The sequence below is a fragment of the Helianthus annuus genome, chromosome 6 (assembly GCF_002127325.2).
Source record: "Helianthus annuus cultivar XRQ/B chromosome 6, HanXRQr2.0-SUNRISE, whole genome shotgun sequence".
In the NCBI taxonomy this organism is placed as follows: Eukaryota; Viridiplantae; Streptophyta; class Magnoliopsida; order Asterales; family Asteraceae; genus Helianthus; species Helianthus annuus.
The window spans coordinates 56,553,740-56,560,379 of record NC_035438.2 but is presented as its reverse complement, the minus strand read 5'-3'; the positions used below and the strand labels follow the sequence as shown (position 1 = coordinate 56,560,379).

At 41.3% G+C, this 6,640-nt stretch overlaps 1 non-coding gene across 1 annotated transcript; it reads right to left on the bottom strand.

Moving 5' to 3' along the window:
- Positions 1 to 1,313: 1,313 nt before the first annotated feature.
- Positions 1,314 to 1,420, bottom strand: LOC118480042. The gene has a single exon (XR_004861682.1). It is a non-coding gene; the product is annotated as a small nucleolar RNA R71 (small nucleolar RNA).
- Between the last annotated feature and the right edge of the window lie 5,220 nt (positions 1,421 to 6,640).

Below are 6,640 nucleotides of genomic sequence, written 5' to 3'. Positions count from 1 at the left end.
CTTCAAAAGAGGGGCCTACTACAATAACCAAGATAATCTCTTAAACAAGTGCAAAAGTGCGAAAATAATCAAAGGTTATACTAATACACGTGTCGGATCCAAGTGATTCATCTTGTCTATCTGTTTTTATTTTATTTTATTTTTCAGCATTTAGTTAATTTTTATTTTTCTTAGTTTAAAACATTTTTCTCACTTTTTGATTTGATTAGACGTTGAGGATAAACCGGTATTAAAAGCTCTTGTGTCCTTGGACGACCTCGGTATCTTACCAACACTATACTACGTCCACGATGGGTGCACTTGCCCATATGTGTGTTTAGTGTTAGTAAAATATCGTGTTTTATAAATTTAAAACTTGCCTAAAAGTGTAAAAAGGGGCTTAAATATACATCAAAATTATATACACACCGACACACATCAAGTTTTTGGCGCCGTTGCCGGGGACACAAGGATTTTAAGAAAGTTAGGAATCAACGGCCTAATCATATTTTTATTTTTCTTTAATTTTTTAGGATTTTTTCTTAGATTTTCAGCTTCTGCAGAGCTCCGCATGGGGCCGTGCCTGGTCGGACACGGGCCGTGCTCAGCATCGTTACTGGCAGTTTTTGTTTTTTAAGTTACAGAAGGCTGACCACGGGGCCGTGCCGGTGCAACACGGGGCCGTGTCCAACTTCCAGTAACTGGGATCTGAAAAACAATCACTGTAATTCCGACCACGGGGCCGTGTTCGCTCAACACGGGGCCGTGGTGAACCTTCTGACCAACATTCTTTTCTGTTTTTATTGCAGGACTTGGAACCCGACGCCATCCTCACGTAGTGTATGAGCTCCAGTTCCAATAAAGACATAAAGGAACCGCTAGAAGAACCCGAACGCTTTCTCAGAAAAAGGTTAAAAGCCAAAAACCAAGAGAAGGTTTCGGGTGATCCACCCCCAATGGCGGACCAACGTACCCTTATGGATTATCTATGGCCCACCGTAGGTAATCTAGGCGCCGCTATCAATGCTCCGAATGTCGAAGCCAATAACTTCGAACTTCGACCGCATTTGATACAAATGCTCCAGAACTCCGCAACCTTCCACGGGCTTGCGGACGAGGATCCTCATCTACATATAACTAATTTCTTAGAAATATGTGATACCTTTCGGATCAATGGAGCATCAAACGACGCCATCCGCCTCCGTATGTTTCCATTCTCACTAAAAGACCGAGCGAAAGCTTGGCTCAACACCCTCCCAGCTGGATCGGTAAACACCTGGGATGAACTAGCCCAAAAAATTCTATATAAGTATTTCCCTCCTGCTAAAACTGCTAAATTAATGGCTGAAATTAATACATACTCACAAGAGGACGGGGAATCCTTATATGAAACTTGGGAAAGGTTCAAGGAGCTATTACGCAAGTGTCCCCATCACGGCCTCGCAATATGGCAACAAGTATCCACTTTCTACAATGGATTGTTGCCACACACTAGGCAGACACTTGATTCTAGCTCCGGGGGACTTTTAGGTAATCGACGCCCACACGAAATATATAATCAGATTGAGGAAATTGCTCAAACCAATTTTCAATGGCACACTCCCCGGGGAAATAAGTCTATCGCCCCGGGCGCCCATAAGGTCGACGAAAGCACTTCTTTACAAGCCCAAATCGAGGCCCTTTCTTCAAAAAAAAAAAATTAGAAATGACAAAAACAGTCTCGGTTATGGCTTGTGAAGGGTGTGGTGGGTCACATGAAAATTGGAGTTGCATGAAAGAAACGGACGATCAACAAGAAATGGTAAACTACATTGATAACAGACCTAGGCCGTCGGGTCCTCCAACGGGAACTTACAACCAAGGATGGCGAAACCACCCAAACCTTGGTTGGAGGGAAACCGGCAATAGTAGTAACCAACAAACCCAACGAACAAACTTTCAGCAATCAAGAAATGAGTTACAAAATTTCACTCAACAACAAGGTGGACGAGAAAGGCTCGAAGATACTATATCTCGCCTCGTCTCTGACACTGATAAGAAAAACTCGGAAAGATTTCTACAATTAGAATCTAATTTTAGGAATCAACAAGCTAGCATTCAAAACATAGAAAAACAAATAAATCAACTAGCACAAAGTTTTTCCGAGAGACCGCAAGGCGCATTACCTAGCAATACCGAAACAAACCCAAAGGCGCAAGTTCACCTCGTCACACTACGAAATCGCACTGTAGGGCCTGCAGAAGTACCTCCACCTGCGGAAGAAACAATGCCAACACATCTGCAGGAAAAGAACTCTCCCCCATCACCAGAGCCTACCAAGGCTCCTCGAGTTCCGTACCCCGGTAGGTTAATTCGTCAAAAGACCAATGAGTAGTTCGCAAAATTCGAAAGTCTGTTAAAACAATTGCATGTCAATATTCCTTTTATCGAAGTCCTAACCCAAATGCCCAAATACTCTAAATTTATGAGGGAATTCCTTACACATAAAAAGAAAATTGAAAATTTGCAATTAGTTAATTTAGGCGAAGAATGCTCTGCCCTCGTACTCAATAAACTACCCCAAAAGAAAATCGATCCCGGAAGTTTCACGATTCCATGCTCAATAGGGGAATCACCCGTTCGCAATGCCTTGGCCGACTTAGGGGCTAGCATTAACCTCATGCCCTCATCGATGTTCAAAAGGCTTGGCTTGGGAACCACGAGCCCTACAAAAATAAGCATACAACTCGCTGATCGATCAGTCAAGTTCCCACAAGGTGTCATCGAGAATGTCTTGGTAAGGGTAAGCAGATTCGTTTATCCAGTTGACTTTGTCATACTCGACATGGAGGAAGACACCAAGGTCCCCCTTATATTAGGGAGACCCTTCCTTGCCACAGCACAAGCAGTGGTAGACATGAATGACGGGACACTGACTTTGAGGTATGGGGATGATGAGGTGAAGTTCGGAGTTGGGAAGAGAATAGAGGACGACGACCCAGTCAATTACATGAAGGTTATTGATTCAAGCTTGGATGCCGCTCTCCGACGGTGTAACTTAGGAAGCAAGGCACTCCACTCAGAAGATATATAACCTGGAATCGGGTCTAGCCAAGGACCCTTATAAACGTGGCGCACCACGGAGGCATTCCGCGGATCTATCCTTAGTTTAGTTTAATCTTTTAGTTTTTGCAGAATAAAACACACTCATGGTGGTAATGGATGAAAAAGGGAACGAGAAAAATGGAACCATGCACGAAGAACAGGGCAACCCGACAAAAATCTCCATCACAGAAGGCTCAACATGGGCCGTGCCCAACCAACACGGCCCCGTGCTGAGCCCCCTGCAGAAAATCACCCAGTTCAGGTAACTGGACACGGGCCGTGTTCAGCGGACACGCCCCCGTGTCCAGGCTTCTGTTTCAATTCTGTAATTTTTGTTACTGGCACTTGACCACGGGGCCGTGCCCGGTCAACACGGGGCCGTGTCCAGGATGCCAGTAACATAAATCTTTGCTTTTTAACCCACTTTTACACATTCTAATCAACCAAAAACTTTATTTTTGGACACATTGAGGACAATGTGTAATTTAAGTGTGGGGGGGATGCTAAAACCTTGAAATTTTGCAAAATCCTAAACACAAGCCTTACACAAAACTCTATTGGAACCGCTAAACACCCCAAATTTTTTCAAAAAACTTTTTTATTTTTTTATTTACTTGTCTTAGTTTAAGATGGGAATAACAAGTTCTAAAAAGGTTATATTTTTACAAGTTTACAACCAATAGCGTCGTGATAAAAAAAAAAGAACCAACATAAGAAAATTATGAAACGGTATAACAAGTCTAGTTAAAAATTCGATTATATATACTTGGTCACATTAAAAACCCATTCCCACAAAAGTGAGTTTTGAGCCTTTATTGAGCATAAAAATACACATATTTAGATTAAATGCTCATTTTTCGTTTCTTGTGTGAATAGCCGCTCGGTTCTTACAAATCTTGAACCTGCCACGACGATACATTCCCGGTCCTTACCAACTTAAACCCAAGTAAGTAAATGATGGAGGCATTAGGACGAACCATTTTTCTTTCAAAACCATTATTTTTCATTTTTTTTACCTACCCAAAATCCCCCTAGATAGCCCCTTTGAGCCTAAACCTTTCATTTCATTACCCCAAAACCCTTTTTACCCACCAAAAACCTTTTTATTTTTTCACCCTTTATTTTAGTAACAAGCTCGCTTTTTCGTAAACTCACCTTTTTATGTGACGAAAAAAAAAATGATGATGAAGTCAGAAACAAATAAAAGCTATAAAAGCTTGCTTGGAGAAATACTTCAAAATAAAAAGTCACTAAAAACAAGGTACTTCACGAAAACCGACGCTTGTTACGATTTTCGCCCTTTTTACTAACCACTAACCAACCACCCACCTTTAACCCAAGCCTAACCCTTCACCCCAAAAAAGTCCTCTTGATATTTACAAAGGTAAAAAGTTAAAAAGGAGGAGGATTGATTGCTTGGCAAGCCTATGGAAGGCGTAAGTTCCATGCCGCTCTCGAGTGATTCACTAAAAATATACACCTTCGGCCGAGTGTTGAGTGATCTCCCGTGAGGTATGTGAACTTGTATATAAATGGAATTTTAATAAGGCATGCTATGCCCAAATAAGTAATTCATCTTATGAAACGTTCAAAATAAATCATAACGAATAGGATTGTAAATAAATAAAAATAAAACCTATAAAAACCTTGGATTCCCGACACTCTAGGACAAGCTAAAAAACTTCTCTTCTACCTATTCCATTTGGGAGTGTAAGCCACATTTAAAGAGTTTTGCTTGAGGACAAGCAAAAGTTCAAGTGTGGGGGTATTTGATGTGTGTAAAACGCAACATATAAATCACATCAATTAAGGCATAAAACTAACCCTTTTTAAGTACTAATGTTGGAAAAAGAGTGTTTTTGTCTTCCTTTTGTATTTTCAGGATGAAATGAGCTCAAAATCACAAAAGAAGCAAAAAGACAACTAATTCTACCATAAATACAAGAAAAGGAACAAAAGTAGACTGCCCGGACCCTCAACGGCACCTCCCAAAGCAAAGGAGAAGAAACAGAGTCTGAACACGCCCCGTGTCCAGCGAACACGGGGGCGTGCCCAGGAAGCAGCAGAAAAGACAAACCAGTAGAAGCTTCCATTGCCCACCACGGGGCCGTGTCCAGCGAGCACGGGGGCGTGGTGAAAGTACAGCAGGCGCATTAATTGTAATTCGCAATTACAATTAATGAAGTGAGAGAATGTCAGACGGGCACGGGGCCGTGTCCAGCGGACACGGGGCCGTGTCCAGCCTTCTGTTCAGCCTATAAATAGAGGAGCTTGGCTTCATTCTCTCTCATCCCTTGGCACACCACCTCTCTCACACCTCATCCACCACCCACCACCACCATAACACCATCATCCACCACCATCATCCATTGTCCATCGTAGAGTGTGTGAGTCGTCTCGGGATCCAAGATTGATCGTAAGAGTTCTTGACAATCAAGGCCATGTTTGCCTAAGTCTCTTACATCACTTGGTGAAGACAAGTGTTTAGTATAATACTTTTTATTTTTAATCTTTTGCACTTTTTATTTGGTTTTGTATTAATGACTTTAATAACTAGTTACTTATGTTGAAGGTGATCTTTCCTTATCGTTTGTCCGTGGTGTCTTGGCATTATTTTACTGTCTATATAAAATAAAAGATTTTCACCATTCATATCTCCACGGTCTATATGGAGGTATGTTGGCTACCTGGTCGGGGGTTAAGGGAACGGTTTGGTAAGGGTCTTGCCCTTGTTCAGCGTTTAGAGGTCCTGCTTGGGACCTGGGTCAAATTTAGTAGGATCTCCTTCAATACCCATAGGTATTGGATGGCGGGGATCCAAACTCTTTGACCCCCTCATAAGTTAACTACTATTAATACTATAACCCGACTATTTAGGACTGTATCCCTGCTGACTCAGACTACTTAGCCGAGGGTAACGTCACTGCCAAAAGCGGGGCCTACCACAATTTGCATTAATAACTTAATTCATTATCTTTCAATAATCCGACCCTTTAGGATTGTATCCTTGCTGACTCAAACTACTGGGTTGAGGGTAACGTCGCCTTCAAAAGAGGGGCCTACTACAATAACCAAGATAATCTTTTAAACAAGTGCAAAAGTGCGAAAAATAATCAAAGGTTATACTAATACACGTGTCGGATCCAAGTGATTCATCTTGTCTATCTGTTTTTATTTTATTTTATTTTTCAGCATTTAGTTAATTTTTATTTTTCTTAGTTTAAAACATTTTTCTCACTTTTTGATTTGATTAGACGTTGAGGATAAACCGGTATTAAAAGCTCTTGTGTCCTTGGACGACCTCGGTATCTTACCAACACTATACTACGTCCACGATGGGTGCACTTGCCCATATGTGTGTTTAGTGTTAGTAAATATCGTGTTTTATAAATTTAAAACTTGGCTAAAAGTGTAAAAAGGGGCTTAAATATACATCAAAATTATATACACACCGACACACATCAGTAACACATAAGGCACACATACACATATAATAAAACCAGGGTTCGCATAATTCGAGTCTCGAGTTCGATTGATGAGTCGATTAGCTTGGTTATTGATTGATTAACTTTATCGC